At 48.3% G+C, this 16,640-nt stretch overlaps 1 protein-coding gene and 1 long non-coding RNA gene across 3 annotated transcripts in view; one reads left to right on the top strand and one right to left on the bottom strand.

Annotated features, from left to right (window-relative positions):
• The window catches only part of LOC146798001 (uncharacterized), a 423,068-nt gene that overhangs the window by 67,825 nt on the left and 338,603 nt on the right, over window positions 1–16,640 (bottom strand). The gene's annotated exons all lie outside the window — the stretch shown is intronic.
• LOC146798002 (uncharacterized) lies at window positions 2,470–16,057 on the top strand. The gene is made up of 3 exons (XR_014968583.1): window positions 2,470–2,581; window positions 15,274–15,333; window positions 15,856–16,057. It is a non-coding gene; the product is annotated as an uncharacterized LOC146798002 (long non-coding RNA).

Raw genomic sequence — 16,640 nt, 5'->3', positions numbered from 1 at the left:
GTCAGTTTCAAAAACTGCAACACCACCCCACGCTTGATCCTGTCCCCCAGTCCATTTACATTCCACGAAAGGATTCTCAATCCCCTACCCCCCATCCCACTCCTGTGCATGATACCCACATCCCGGAAAGCACAAACCGGATAAGTCAGCAGAGAACTTCACATTGCCTTGCGAAACAAACAAACAATCCCCAACAACCCCCCTCCCCCACAATCCCCAAACCACAACTCCCCCCTCCCTGCACCCCTGCTTGAGCCCAAACAGCCCCCCCAACTCGCAGTGTGCCTGTCGCCCTAACATATACCACAAAAAGAACCCCAGAAGGAGGAAAGGACCCCAATAAGCTCCCCACAACCCCCAGGCATTTGGAGGGCATATTGTGCCAAACTAGGGTCCAGTTGAGCCAAGGTACAAAACGTCACCAGTCCAGTCCATCACCAGGAACCAAGTTCTAGGCCTGCTCCACCAAATCCCGTCCGCGCTCCGCCGTCCGACTGTCTCGATCCTGTCCCCGAGGCAGGGCATCCAACCAGTCTCCAACCGCCTCCGGACGGTCGAAAAAGTGTGAGCGACCCCGGAACTCAACCCGCAGCCTAGCCGGGAATAACATCGCATACTTCAGCTCCATGTCCCTCAGGCGCCGTTTGAAGCCCAAAAATCCCAGCCGTTGTTTTTGGACCGCTTGCGTGAAGTCCGGGTAAAAGCTAACATTAGAGTTCTCAAACTTCAGCAGCCCGGCCACCCTCGACGCCTGAAGGATAGCATCCCTATCCCGAAAGTTAAAGAGTCGGGCGATTATAGGCCGCGGGGGAGCACCCACTTTGGGCGCACCACCCGGAATCCTGTGGGCCCGCTCCACCGCAAAGAACTTGCTCAGTCCCTTGGGCACGAGACGATTGATCACCAGATCCTCCACAAAAAGATCCACAGCAGATTCCTCCGACCTTTCCGGCACTCCAATGATACGAACATTGTTCCGTCTAGCCCTGCTCTCGGAGTCCTCAAGTCGACGGTCCGTCAGATCACTGGCTAGCCGCAACCTACGGACCTCCGTCTGCAGGGCGGCCACGTCAACAGTTAGACTCGACGCCGCTTGACTCAAGGAGTCGACCCGCACGTTAGTTTTGGACAGGTCTGCCCTGACCAAATTCACATCGATCAGGACCGCATCCAATTTATGAGCCAAGGTATCAAACTGCTGACCCACAGCGGTCTTCATCTCCTCAATGGCGCCCATGACGTCCAGCAAAGTCAATTCTGACGATGGGTCTGAGACCTCTTTAGACCTCTCAGGCGATTTATGAGAGCTACCAGGGGATCCCTTTGCCTGCGCATATCGATCCATATTATTGACCTGGGTATAGGCACCCCTCCGAGTTGACTTGGGTTTCGACTTGGCTCCGTCTAGTCTCGCCGCCATCGTCCGGAGGCCACCAAGGTTGGCACCCGCCCGCACCAGGAAAAAGAGGCCAGGTAGCTAATTCAATTGAACACAGCCGTCGCCGACAGTAAGCCCATGTATAGTCCGAGAGTCAGGCCAGACACTCCGCCGTCCGCGCCCCTCTGAAACACCAAAGTCTCTCAGCCGATATCAGAAAACGAGCTTGAAAACGAAAGTGAAAGTGCGGGGTCCGTGACAGGTCGAGCCCAACCAGCCGCTGTTGTTCACTTCGTACCCGGGCACTTCACCAGCTCGAGATCGGGACCAAGGCGAGAGCAGGCCGCAAACTTCGGAGTGCAACCATTCCGGTTCCCGGCGTCCGATCCGGATTTGGAAAACTGGTGGCACCTCAGCGCAAGTTCATCTGCAAACGCCCGTCGAATAAACCAGGATTAAGTCAGGATAGACGTGGGAGGTTGCGGGGGCCCTCGAGAGCCGTAAGCCTACGCGGCCATCTTGGTTGCGCGCTAGGCTCCTCCCAACTTACTGCAATGTTAAGAAATATTCATATACAGTCACTATGAAGAAAAGCATTAAATACATTAAAACCCCGAGTTGACTCTTATACAGAGATGTCTCTCTTTGGACTGCTTTCTGCTCCTAAGAATAAAATAGTCGCTGGCTAGATAATAACTGTTTTCCTGCTTGTATTAAATGCTTACTGTGTACATAGAACTTTCAACTTATAAACATGCAAAGTTAGTATTACATATTGCTTCCGTGATGATTCATACGAGGAGAATTCCTTGGCAGTGTTAGTCTCTATTAAGAGAAACAAGCCTTTCTCTAATAAACAATAATGAGCTGCACAGCGTCCTTTAAATAGTTTTATTAACTGCTCTTAAGCAATGATATGCCTGTATGCCGCTTCTTTTCTGAAGGTGGTGCTGTTGCTTAAAAGATAGCTTTTGTGTCCATGCGCTGCCTACACTTGTTATTTACCTTGTCTTTTGTAGATTTCAGAAGTGCGGAGAAAAAACAGAAAATATTTCATCTTCCTGTTATGCTCTTCTTTTCCATGAACTATGGGGGATGCCAGAGATGCAGAAGAACGCTGTGGAAGCTGGCCTGCAGGGGGCCAGAAGGTCCGGAAGGCACCGCTGCCAGGAAACCAACCTCTGAGAACTTGGCGGAAGTCAGGTAAGTACAAGTCAGGAACAACGAATCCCAGCGATAACTAGAAGCACAGCACGGCTTAAATAGAGCCAAATGCGAAAGTGTCTGTGACAGGGAGCCGCATGTTGAAAGGTCCAAACCAAATTAGATGGCACGTGTTTAATCGAGGCTTGAGATACTGTACATGAAGGCGCATTGCTGTTTAGACAAATGGGGAGCCCAACGTTTCTAATGGTGACACTGCACGTTTCTTGATTAGCTTGTTGGCACGAGTTCCACATGGTGTTCAACCAGGGCTTTAAGCGTGATAAAAAAACTGCGCGGTCTCACAGGGGCGTGGCCAATGCAATTAGGGGCGTGGCTTAAAACACGTATGCTAAAAATCTTTGCTTAGTATAGTGTTCCTCCCGACTTGTATTTTCCTTTTTCTGTCATTGCATCCAGATATATGACATAAATATCATACCTACAAGTCAGGACTATTGGCCTTGTGAATGGTTGTTAGTTGGATAACATAAGCAGCAACTATGGCTTGTAGAGAATATTGAAAAAGCTTCCACTTAAAGCCCTAGTGACATCATGACAGTGTCGCTGCTCCTGAGTTTCAAGAAGAGAAGGGAAATCCAGAGAGAAAATGACTCTTTAAAGGTTTCCCCTTCCCCTACAACGCTCACCTGGCATGAGGTCATGTCGTAACTTCTCCACTTGTGAGAAGTGAGCAGTGTGAGCACGCACACATGATGTACCTGCTGTCACTGCAGTCTGGAAAAAACGGACCACCTCTGTCAGGGCACAAAACAGAGCCCGATAGAGACCCGTTTCGAGGCCTCCTTTAAAAAACTGCCGGTGCTCAGCACCGGTGAGACCCGACCCACTTAAAGCCCTGTGTTCAACCATTTCAATAACAACAAGCATTGGCAATTGCGAGCTATTTCTAAATAGTGAATGACAACGTTTGGTTACCCATAAATCATTATGCCATGCTGCAGTGTGTCAAGCATTGTGCCATACATTGTGTCACAATGTGCTATACATAGTATGAGACAACGTCATATACAGTATCAATTACGCATCAGGCGGGGGAAAAAGTTGTAACACCGCCTTCTGAACCACGTGTGTTCAGACTACGCAAGCTCGACCACGCATATGCCGTAACCACGCATTTGCGTGGTTAAGGCAGTGCGCGGTCTAGCTGCTGGAATACGTAAGCAGGGAGATACCGCAGTGAGGTGGGTGGGGGGGTCGTTTTTAGGGCTGGGAGGGGTCGGGGTAGGTGCTTGGGCAGTGGAAGGGGCTGGGTAGATGGGGTAGTTTTTAGGGCGGGGGTCGGGGTAGGTTTTAGGGCAGTGGAAGACGTTGGGGTAGTTGAAGGGACAGCGTGGGGAGGCGGGGGGTCGGGTAGTGTATGTAAACAGGCAGGGTTTTAGGCCTTAGGGCAGTGGGAGGGAAATGGGTAGATGGGGTCATTTTTAGGGTGGGGGGGGTCGGGGTAAGTTTAAGGGCAGTGGAAGGGGTTGGTATAGTTTAAGGGACAGCGTGAGGGTGTGTGGGCAGTGGCGATCTTAGCCACACATACCCCTTTACCATTCATGCCTATACCACAAAACTTTGTGGTAACGGCATGCGTGGTAGAGGAATGCGTGGTTAAGACACATTCGTAGTTTGGGCTGCGTGGAGAGGCACAATGGGTTTAACCATACGTGCTTCTATCATACAACCATCAGGAGGACTTGAGCCGAGCGGTGCCCATGACAGACCTCCTATATAAACGGGTGGGGCTACGCTGGAGGAGTCCCGCGCTAGAATCCAACTTTGCATGTGTCCTGCTTTGTGCACCGCAACACAGCACAAGGACTAACCACGTGTCCAGTCATGAAGCATGATGGTTCAAAGGCAGCTTACTGTAGGTCACACCCAAAGTCTGTGTTGTAAAGCAGTGAAGTGTGGGCTAACTGTCGCCATAATGTTGAAAGCAGAGAATGGATATCAATGCAAGTCAGTTTATTCAACATGCCGCCGAAAAGGCAGCGTACAGTGCGCAAATGGTCTTTAGATTCGTAAGAGAGAGGTAGCTTAGATGCAAAATTGAACAGCAAAAAGTAGGACAATGGTTTTACATCTATTGTAGGAACCTTTTTATTTGTCTAACGGCACACGGTTTCTATAGGGACTGGCAAAGGTAAGTATATATTTCAAATAATTCTGAACCTCAAACCATTTTAGTTCAATTTCTTTTGATATATTTTTAACAGGAAGCAAATAATTCTCAGCATTTAGGGAGGATTAACATGTGTTCAAGGATGCCAGCATAATAAAAACATTTTTTAATATAACACTTAACCAAACCTCTCCTCAACAATCTTTCCCTCTTCGTAATTAGTTTCCACCTCCTTATGCACACCTCGCAGGTAGATGGTTTAGGGTTTCACGGTCTCCGTGCTGCTCCTTCATTTCAACCCTGCCTCCTCTAATAAAACTTTAAGTAGCCGCTCGTGATGTCTCTGGGCAGATCATAGTTCTGAGGCGCTGTGCGAAACAAACATGTTACCTACCTTCAATAATGCATTATCTGGTTGAGACAATATCTAGCTACAGACTACTCACCTTTGAAATTCCCAGGTATCAGACTGGATCCAAAAGATTTTTGCATGAGCAGTACCCCTGTGTGTCGACAGGTGGCATGGATCAGCTCCATGCAGCTGCGTCCATGCTACAAGTGATGTCCGCATCACCTATATAGGCACCACCTCGGTGCACTGATGTCAGTTACTTCCCACGCCAGGAGGGCAGAGCCATGAAGTGCACTGACACTGGTGTGTCCAAACTAGGGCCCTGAAAGGAATTAACCCTAATCCTAGAAATCTGTCCGCAGAGTGCGGAGGATGAATGGGTCGATAAGGAATCTGCGGCTTGATACTGTCTCTACTAGAAAATGAGTTACCAAAGGAAAGTAAATTGCTCATCTGAAAGACATCTGGATGCAGATTCCTTACCTTTGGATAGATACCCAAGCAATACCATCGCCAGAGACGCTCCTCTTCTTTTGAGGGATGTGGAGGAGCGTAGAAATTGGGCAAGATGACAGACTGGCCCATGTGGAATGTCACCACTTTCGACAAAAAAGAGGCCCTAGTGCGACGCTCCATTTTGTCTGGAAACTGACTGAAAAGTAGGCTTGAATGATAAATCCTGCAGCTCACTCACCTTCCGGGGAGAGGGTATTACCATTTTGGTGGAAGGACGCCTGGCTTCCACAATAAAAGACTTCAAGAGGAAGGTCGAAAGCTGTCAACTGTCGCAGCCTAATCTCCATGCAAGAAGGCGCAGAGTTGACAGGTTGTGGTGGAAGCACGCCGAACTCAGCGCCCTCCTAAAGAAACCATCAGCAGACCCCACCGACCTCAAGAACTACCGCCCCATCTCGCTGCTCCCGTTTCCTGCCAAAGTCATCGAGAAGACCGTCAACAGACAGCTGGCCACCTTCCTCGAGACGAACAGATCCCTCGATCACTCACAGTCCGGCTTCCGAGCCAATCATAGCACCGAGACCACCCTCATCGCAGCCAAGGACGACATCCGAACCCTGCTCGACAACGGGGAAACAGCGGCCCTCATCATCCTGGACCTCTCCACAGCGTTCGATACTGTCTGCCACCGCACCGTGGTTCAACGCCTCAGCAACGTCGGAATCCAAGAAAAGGCACTGGAGTGGATCATCTCGTTCCTCGCCGGAAGAACCCAGAGAGTCCGCCTCCCCCCGTTCAGATCGGAGGCAACCGAAGTCATCTGCGGCATACCACAAGGTTCATCACTCAGCCCCACCCTCTTCAATGTGTACATGAGCCCCCTCGCAGCCATCGCACGCCAACACAGCCTCAACATCTCCTACGCCGACGACACCCAGCTGATACTCTCCCTCACCAACGACCCCGCCACCGCCAAAACTAACCTTCACGAAGGGATGAAAGAAGTAGCCGAATGGATGAAGAACAGCCGCCTGAAACTAAACTCAGACAAGACGGAAGTCCTCATCCTTGGATCAACACCATCAGCGTGGGACGACTCCTGGTGGCCCCCGGCCCTAGGCAGCGCACCCAAACCAACGGACCTCGCGCGCAACCTGGGCTTCATCCTGGACTCCTCCCCGTCGATGACCAGACAAGTCAACGCCGTCTCGTCTTCATGCTTCAACATCCTACGCATGCTCTGAAAGATCTTCAGATGGATCCCCACCGAAACCAGGAAGACGGTCACCCAGGCACTTGTCACCAGCCGACTAGACTACGGAAACAACCTCTACACCGGAACCACAGCCAAACTGCAGAAAAGACTCCAACGCATCCAGAACACCTCCGCACGACTCATCCTGGACACCCCCCGCCACAGCCACATCTCCGGACACCTGAGAGACCTGCACTGGCTCCCCGTCAGCAAAAGAATCACGTTCCGCCTCCTCACCCACGCACACAAAGCCCTCCATGACCTAGGCCCCAGGTACCTCAACAACCGCCTGACCTTCTACACTCCCACCCGCCAACTATGATCGACCAACCACGCCCTCGCCACCGTCCCACGCATCCGAAGAGCCACCATGGGAGGAAGATCCTTCTCCTACCTGGTAGCCAAGACCTGGAATCCCCTCCCCATTCACCTCCGACTCACCCAAGACCACCTCTCCTTCAGGAAGCAACTCAAGACCTGGCTGTTCGAGCAGTAGCGGACCCCCATCCCCCCCCCCCAGCGCCTTGAGACCCTCCGGGTGAGTAGCGCGCTATACAAATTTCTTGATTGATTGATTGATTGATTGATACTCATGCCGAGAAGCTCCAGATGCCAGATTCTCCATGCCCAGTCTAGAACCACAAGTATGACTTGGGCCCCGCCGTTCCTTATCTTCTTGAGAACTAAGGGCAGGAGTGGTATGGATGGAAAGGCGTAGAGGAGGCCTGAGCTCCCCTCGAGACTAAAAGAGTCTCAGTACAAGAGCTACCTTGGAAACTCCAATGCGCAAAACTGCTGACATTGCGTATTCTCAATAGAGGTAAACAAATCTAACCAAGGCTCTCCCCACTGCTGAAAGAGACCTTGCGCCACCTCTGGATGTCAACGCCATTCGTGATCCACTAAGCTTTGATAGCTAAGTTCATCCACCAGGGGCGGCTCTAGGCTCATGGTGGCCCTGTGCAGGGAGCGTAGGTAGGGGGCCCCGGAAGAGGGGGTCCGGGCGTGGTGGAGCTCAGGAAGGTGTTTTAATAAAACCTCCACTGGCCTTTAATGAAATATGTGGCAAAATACCAATTATGAGAAAAACACCATAACTGCAGCATCGCATCATTCCAATGGTCCTGGGTGAGTGTGCAGCAGTGGAGAAGGAAGCGGGAAGAAGAAAAAGGAAAGTGAAGCAACAGAAAAGGTGGCATGTGAGAGGAAGGAGGGAAGATGGAGTGCTGAATAATCGTCGCTTGTATTGTATCACTAACCTGTGGTACTCCTATGGCTTTCAAACCCGTTCCTTCTCCCAGCCTTGCCTCTCTCCAAAAAACATACAAGCTTCCTCTGTGGGACCACCTCTCCCATGTCAGTGCTGTAAGTGGGATGGAAAAGATGGTGGGGTCTCCAAAAGTGGCATTGCCATTTAGGCGTAACTAGGAAACCTTTGCAAAACGCATGGCCCATGCAAATATGGTTGAGGCCTAAATGTGAACTAAACGCTGCATGCCACCTAACAAGTATTCCGGCGCCTTTATGTGCGTTTTCTGGTAGTGCTTCTAAAAACATCATACAGCAGCTAACACAAACACCTAAAACAGGCCAGACCCATTAGCTGTACCAATGCTTGTTAGCACTGATTTTTATCCAATGTACATGAAGGGGTAACTCACTTTCTTCCTGTCACATCACTTCCTGCTGCAGGCTCCATCTCGGTTATTCACTTACACCCTTTGCTGCGTTCATATTTCTGAAGTCTCCCCATCTACATATTTCAAGTCATCTGCACCACTCTCTTTCACTCTCTCCTACACATACTTCCTTTCAAATCCTCCACATCAACATCCCCTCTCACACACCCTGCATTTTCGTTTTCATTGGCACTGTCCCTATTTTGACAGCTGAATACCCCCATGCACTTTCTCTTAGAATCGCTGTTCTCTGCGCCCAGCAGAGAGGCCAAGGATTGGATGAGCATTTAGTAAGAACACCTTGATGCGAGACCCTGTCAGAATGCCGAACTGCTTTCAGCCTCAGCTGCAGTTCTCAATCATGCCCAGTCATGAACGATCACCCACACCCTGAACTCATTCAGACATCTTGAGGTGACTGGGCTTGCAGTGCGGTTATGCAAGATTCGTACATTGCATGAAAAACAACATCACTGAAACCCATCTGAGATATGAAAATATTCTTAGGAAATGGAGGTGCACACATAGTTCACCATTGCATAAAGCGAACAAACTTTAACAGGGACTGAGTCACTGACTGGGATCAGCTTAAAGGTTCTTGCACACAATGTCAGAAATCAGTGTTTTTCTTGTAAAGTTAATGGCATGATTAATGGATCCGGAGGGGGGGGGGGGCCTTTTCATTTACTGGGAGTGTGGTGTACCGCCACCGGCAGGATTCGCCCAACTTAAAGCCCTGTGCATGCTCTTCTTCTCCCTACTTATTTCCGAGTACCGGGTCTATAGGTTGGTTCCAGCCACAGCAGGAGACAGGTGTGGGTGTACCCTATGCTCTCGCTCAGAGAATACAGCGGTGGGGGCACTTTTTGCACCAACGAAAGGGCTTAACCAGGGGCGGCCTTAGGCATGTGCAAGCTGTGCACCTGCACAGGGCCGCCAAACCCCAGGGGCCGCCACGAGGAATTGGATACAATACATATTCGTGGCGGCCCCTGGGAGGGATTTGGCGGCCTCCGGATTCCAGGAGGTTGGGGGGCAACCTCCTGGAAGCCGGAGGCCGCCAAATCCCTGCCAGGGGCCGCCACGAATATGTATTGTATCAGATTCCTCGTGGTGGCCCCTGGGGTTTGGCGGCCCTGTGCAGGTGCACAGCTTGCACATGCCTAAGGCCGACCCTGCATCCACCCTGGCGTTCAGTGAACCTGCCAGATGTTGAACCACCAGGGATATGCCCTGCTGTTCCACCCATTTCCAGAGATGCAGGGCGTCTTGACACAGGGTCCATGAACCCACCCAGTTTGTTGCAGTATCACATGGCGGTGGTGTTGTCTGCGAACACCTACGCCAGCCTTCCCTTGATGGAGGGTTGAAAGGATTTCAATGCAAGTCAGATTGCTTGGAACTCCAGCATGTTTATATGGAGTCCAGATTCCGTCGGAGACCAGTCCTCTGATCTCCACCTCTCCCAGATGTTCACTCCATCCTAGAAGTTATGCATCTATTACTATGGTGAGATGTGGTTGAGGAAGGGAGAGAGGTCTGCCTCTGACCCAATCGAAGTTAATTAGCCACCATTGCGGGTCTTTTGTAGTTCCCGCCAAAGATCTGGACCATGTGTGAGAGATTCCCCAGATACTGTGCCCACTAAAACTTCAGGTCCCACTGCAGAGCGCGCATGCGCCATCTGGCATGTGTGACCAGCAGGCTGCAGGAGGCCATGAGGCCCAACAGCCTCGAAGTCATTCTCACCAAAATCCAAGACAGAGGCGGAAACATTGGTATTATAGACTAAGACTCACTGCTCTGGATGGTAAGTCTAAACTGCACTGTGTCCAGAATAGCTCTGATGAAAGGGAGCATCTGAGAGGGAGTAAGGTGTGACTTCTGCACATTGGTAGTGAACCCCAGCGAGAGCAGGAGGTTCACAGTAATCTAGAGGTAGGAGATAGCAACCTGGGGCGAGCCTGCCTTCAGCTGCAAGTCATCGAGATAGGGGAAGACTGGTACCCCTAACCTTCACAGATGATCTGCAACCACCGTCATCACATTGATTAATACCAAAGGGGTGCTGGTAAGGCCAAAAGGGAGCAGGATGAATTGAAAGTGCTTTTGGCCTACCATAATCCGCAGATAACGCTGATGGGCAGGCTGGAATGGGATATGAAAATAGGCATCCTGCAAGTCCAACACAACCATCCAGTCTCCTGGGTCCAGGGCAGACAAAACCTGAGCCATTGTGAGCATCTTTAACTTCTCGTTTTTGAGGAAGAGGTTGAGGAGTTTCAGATCCAGGATAAGGCGAAGCCCTTTGTTCTTTTTGGGGAATCAGAAAGTGGCTGTAATAGCAACCACTGCCTACTTCTGACACTGGAACCCTCTCTATGGCACCCTTGGCCAAGAGAGCTGTGACTTCCTTGCGGATGCAAGGACAAATGATCCTCCATCAACCAGCCTTGAGATGGAGGCAAAGGGAGAGGGGAGAATTCGAAGGGAAAGGAGTAGCCCCTCCGAATAATATTTAAAATCCACCTGTCCGATTTTATGGACTACTAGTGGTGGAGATGATAGCTGATTCTGCCACCAACTGGAAACCCATGATCTTGCATGGCAAGATTAGGAGGGCTTAGAGGCTATGGCTGCAAGGAGTTTGGTGGTTGTGGCAGACCTCTGGCTACCTCACCCACGGGGTCAGTATGCACCACATTCTCTCCCTTCGCACAGTCTGGGAAGCTTGCGTGGGGTGGTGGCTGGAATATAGTTGGTGCGGTTAAAAGCACCTTCAGCAGCCACAAAAAGGGCAATAGGCAGACTGGGGATGAGGCGGGGCGGTCGTGTCCAAACCATACCTAATGGTGAATAATTTCGCTGCCTATCTCCTGTCCTTGACTACTTGGGAGACAACGGCCCGGGCCTCCTCCAGGACTTGTGGCAGCACTTGTGCAACCATGTCCCATAGAGTGTGGGAGTAGTGGTTCAATAAGCATGCGGTGTTCACTGACCGCAATGCAAAGCTGGTGGAAGAAAACGTATTCCCCAACCTATCTGGCCTCTTGGATTCCCTGTCTGGGGGTGCAGCAGGAAACACGCCATGTGATGCAGTGGCTTGGACCACCAAGCTCTCAGGGGTGGGGTGTTGGGTGAGGTAGTTCGGGTCCCCAGGTGTGTGTCAGTGGTGGCGGGCAATTGCCCTGTTCACAGGAGCCCATGCTGGGCTGGGACTAGGTTCCTAGCAGGATATCGGTTAGTGCTTCATTAATAGGGAGCAGGGGCTCGGAAGGGGAAGCTCCCGGTTGTAGCACTTCCATCAAGATTGGTCTTGACTGCCACCAAGGACAACTCAAGATCCAGGACCTCAGCTGCCACAATAGAATATGATGCTACTTCTTCTGTGGCCATGGTAGGAAGAGAAAGCATACCAGTATCTGGGGATATGTCCAGGCCACTGGCATCCCTGAGTTCCTCGCACCAGTCCATACCATCCTGGCCTTCTACCTGGTATTCTAAAGGGTCCAGTTACCCCTCCCGTTTTCCCCCTAGGCTCAACCCTTCAGAATAGGGCTCAGGCACCGACCTAGGACATGTGGATCCTCTTGGCACCAGAATCGGTGTCGGTTGACTCCGCTCTGGCTCCGTGTCTGATTCATGGATGAAAATGGGGCTGGCGCTATCGGCGTTGGGCTGGAACCTGGTCGGGATCCTTGTCCAGATCCATGAAGGCCCATCGGAGCCAAGGCCGAAGCCGCCAGCGTGGAACCAGATGGGACCCCCTCTGACCTTGCGGGCCTGAAGGTGTGCCGAGGGGTTGGTCGGCACAAATACGTGGCGCATGGCATTGTACATTTTTTTTACTTGAGCAGGGGTCACTTCCACTCCTGGAAAAGCTGGGAGGCTCAGTGTAGACCCTGGCAATGTTTCCTAAGAAACGTACCTCAAACATCTATGCTACTTCGTCTCAACAGCCGACAGACGAGAAGTCGAAGAATGCTTTGACTTCTGCTGTTTCTCCAAATGTCCAGATGACCTGGAATGGAAGGAAGACTATGTGGGGCACCTCGAGTGGGACCAAGATTTCTGCTGTGTTGCCTGTTGGGCCGCTAGCAGTTTCAGGGTCTGCTCCCTCAAAGCCTTCGGTTCCATGGCCCAGCAGCCGGAGTTCGACTTGGAGTCATGGTTGTGCTCGAGACACAGACACACGAGGTGTGCATCCATAACCAACATGGTGCAATGACAGCCACCACACAGTTTAAACCCTGTCTTTCTCAAATACATCCCTCGACACAACCAGGAGGAAGAATTCCTTAAAAGAGAACTTGACAAAGCATTTCAAACATTCTGCCAAAAAACGAAGGAGGGGTAGCTCTTTCTCTGGATTAGTGCCAACTGGGCCAGAAAGAAAAGAACCGACTTCAGCGCGCCAAGGTGGTGCCTATATAGGTGATGCGTAATTCACTTCAGATGCAGAGCTGACCGACACCACCTAGTGGCTCACAGGGGTCCTGCTCACACAAAAATCTTCTGGATCCAGTCCGACTCCTGGGAAATTCAAAGGTATGGAATCTGCAGCTAGAGACATCTAGATACTATCAGATACTGAAATACTGGACTCCGTTTTTCAGCTCCTCGTTTTTGTGCTCTTTGTATGCCAATTTTCCATTCCAAGGATAGTCCATATCCTTTGTCACACAATGTAATATTTTTATGCCGTAGAATTACAAGGCTTTTTGATTCCAAAAGCATCTTCCTCAAGATAGTAGATTAGAGTGTAAACCTTAAATGACAAACGTCCTAAGAGAATGATGCATGTGTTTCACAGGAGGCCATCTCAGTGGTTTATTTTACCCCCTTACTCCCGTCTCTGGTGCTTTTTCCCCAAAACTTAAATGTAGGCATGTCCGCAGAACGTGTGCGATATAGTTTAAGCCTCTGCAACCCCTCCACCTAGTGTTCTTATGGGATGTAGCTGTTGTGTGGAGCTGATGCTCTGCTGTGCAAGCCCAGTGATGCAGCTGAAAGTAAGACAAACGCCTCTGATCTGGAAGTATTTAGTTACCCCCTTGTGGAACAAGTCACTTTTTTGCACCACTCACCTCATTTCAGTGATTTTGAGCCACTCTGTTTAAGTCCTATTGAGCCTGGGGGTGCAAGCCATTTCGCAAGAGTGAGGTAAATGAGGATATGAGGCAAATTTGAACCAGACTAATTTCTGCATAGTTCAAAACTGACTGTTGGCCTGACCAATGGTGACACTTTCTTTAAGGTCTTTCAGATTGTGTGGTCTATAAGACATTATACTTTTTTTGTCCTCCGTAACCAAATCTAAACAGTATTAGGAACACACAGAAAAAAGCTGAAATGCCTAACCTGCCTTCTCTGTTGTAGTGCGGTCCTACCTTTTTTCCTTTCCCAGACATAATTGGTACACGTCTTTTAGTATTTTTTTGAGTTAAACTTTTGGAACAGGAATACATCTTTTGGTAGAATGGTCATTTTGATCCCGTCCGTTTCCCACTCATGAAACCCTGTGAGAATGAATGATTGAAAGAGTTTGAATGTGTCTTGAGATTTAGGTGCTAGGGATATATCCAGGTACTATACTGCAGCATGGCTACATTGAACTGGCATGAGCGCTGCTCCGGTCTCTAGTTAGGTGCCAGATTGAGTTTCTTCTGAATTAGAATCATTGATCTTACTTCTGAGATAGTCTGAGACTGACAAAGTTCTACTAGTTGGCCTGCTAAAGAAGAGAGTGGGTCTGCCACTGCCACCGCCACCAATATGCTGCTGACAGACATGGTATTCTTAAAGTGGTAGCTTTCCCAAAGTGATCCCTTGATGTGTGGCTCATGTATGAGCTAGGTCTGGCGTGCAATCGATCGCCCCCCCAAAAAAAAAAAAAAAAGTCAGATGTCAATCTTGCCGAGAAATTAGGAAAACTTTGAACCATGTCAATCTGGGCCCTTTACAAAGTTATCCCCTAAGTTAATGGACAATTGTGTCACCTCCATAAAGGACCAGTATACCGTCACATGCTTTCTCAGCACCCAACCTATGTTAGAACAGGATCTTATTTCCAAGATAGGCAACATTAATCAGGCGCCTAAGTGGCTAACATACCTCCTTGCATCTATTTTGTTACATTCCAAGATGGCGCGTTCCATATGCATCTTGTTTGTGTGAAATACTTATTGATCAAAGTACACACCTCTTAGTTTTTTTACAATCAGTGTGCAATATAATTGTTTTCATTATGAAGCTGCGACATCATTCGGCTTTGTGGTTTCTGAAACTGTGACTTAGTCATAACCTCGTGATGCCATGTGTCCAGCTAGCCGTTAATAATTATTCTTTCATCTAGTCTGCAAACACTTTAAGATGACGCGTGCATTATATAAATTTGCTTGTGCGATATGTTGGCTTCTTAAAGAGCATACTCTTTGACTTGTATGCAATTAGCATGCATTAGAATTGTCCCAAACATTAAATTGTGGCGCTGCTGGGGTATTTTCGCTAATTAACTTTACCAAACTTCAAACCCATAATGATCTGTGCTTGTTCCTCAGGCTAAAACTGTGCGGCCATTTGGCTGCCTTATGTATCAATTAGATTCATTGCATTGTGCTGTCACTAAATTGGAACAACATTTTCACTTCTCTCTATATATCGAACGATAGTGGCGTTTGGGACTATGACAATATAGATGAACTAACCTATAAATATGTACATATAGGCGCCATATAATACTGATGTAGTGCGTGCTAATGTTAAACATGATTAGATGCGTTACTATAGTATTAATTTCTGTCTTATTCTCCACAGATGTACTTGGATCACTTACTATGTATAGGAATACTTTTTCTATGTGTATTTCTTATTAAGGTATGTTTTGTTAATTTATTAACATATTGCAGATATATTTTGGATTAATGCTGGGTTCTTTTTCTCTTTCTTCGAATAAACAAGTAGTTTGTGATTTTAAGTTGTGATAAAAAAAGCGATGATATGATATGCTTCTTCATCACGATTTGTTTATTGCTCTTTAAATGGAACTATTAAGAATCGAAAAAATTCTTGTATTACTATGACAGAATAACAAAAATGCCTCTGAGTGTATTGTAACTATTTGTACTCCTAAATCTATCAGAATTGAGATCAATTTGTACTCCTAAATCTATCAGAATTGAGATCAATGTATCCTCCCTTTAAGAATGTTTGATTGGTGTTCTTTGTTTTCAGTATGAACATATACAATTACAAGCTAAATATCTTCCCTTGTTCTTCTCCTTTTGGTAACACGTGACCATGTGCATAATATGTTGTCTGGTTCATTTGATTATGGGTGCTTCATTTTTAAATATTGTTCATGTTGTAAATAGTCTTTTTTGTTTGTATATATTTTAGCCCTGAAGAAGTCCCAAGAGGGACGAAACGCGTCGGTAGGCTGGTCCATAGCGTGAAGTGTTAAGAAATTTTTCAAGGAATAAAAGAATAAAAGGAATCTTTGACTACAATCAACTTGCACCGACTATCGATTTGCTATATGGGAAGATCGAATTCTGTGTTTGAACTTTGGACATCAATAGCTGATATTTACAATTTAATTACTGTCTCTAGAGTGCAAGACCAATGTGTTAGAACATTAACCAGGTGGTCAACTTGTTAAGTTTTATCTCTAGTCTACATAAGTTTTTTAAAGCAGACATGATCAGGACTGATTAAGGTGGGCAGGACACTAATCTGGATGCCAAGATCTCAGTAAAAAGTTCCTCTTAACAAGCATGTGCACGATTGTGGGCTGCACGTGTGAGACTACTATCATGTGCAGCCCGGTAATTGTGAACAAGTAGCCTGGTGCAAAGGGTTCACTGTAAGGTTAGATGTTGACCTGGAATAGGACTTATAATATTAGAAAGCACTCATATTTAAAGTCAGTAGGGTTTGCTGATTTATCTGCTGTGTCACTGTATTACACACATAGGGGGAATGTACCTGTAAGTGCAGTTTTTCTTCCCTTAAGCCTACAAAAGTCCAGTAAGGTATCAAACTGGGGAGAAACATGTACACCAATTTTAAATACACAAGTCCCTAGAACCTACATGTACAACTTAAGGGTCGTCAGAAATTGTCATATTTCTCTGGCTCAACTCAGGATCAGATTCCAGACCTTTTTTTCACCCTTCTGGTCC

Source organism: Triturus cristatus, chromosome 9 (genome assembly GCF_964204655.1).
Source record: "Triturus cristatus chromosome 9, aTriCri1.1, whole genome shotgun sequence".
Classification (NCBI taxonomy): domain Eukaryota; kingdom Metazoa; phylum Chordata; class Amphibia; order Caudata; family Salamandridae; genus Triturus; species Triturus cristatus.
This window is presented reverse-complemented; position numbering and strand designations above follow the sequence as displayed.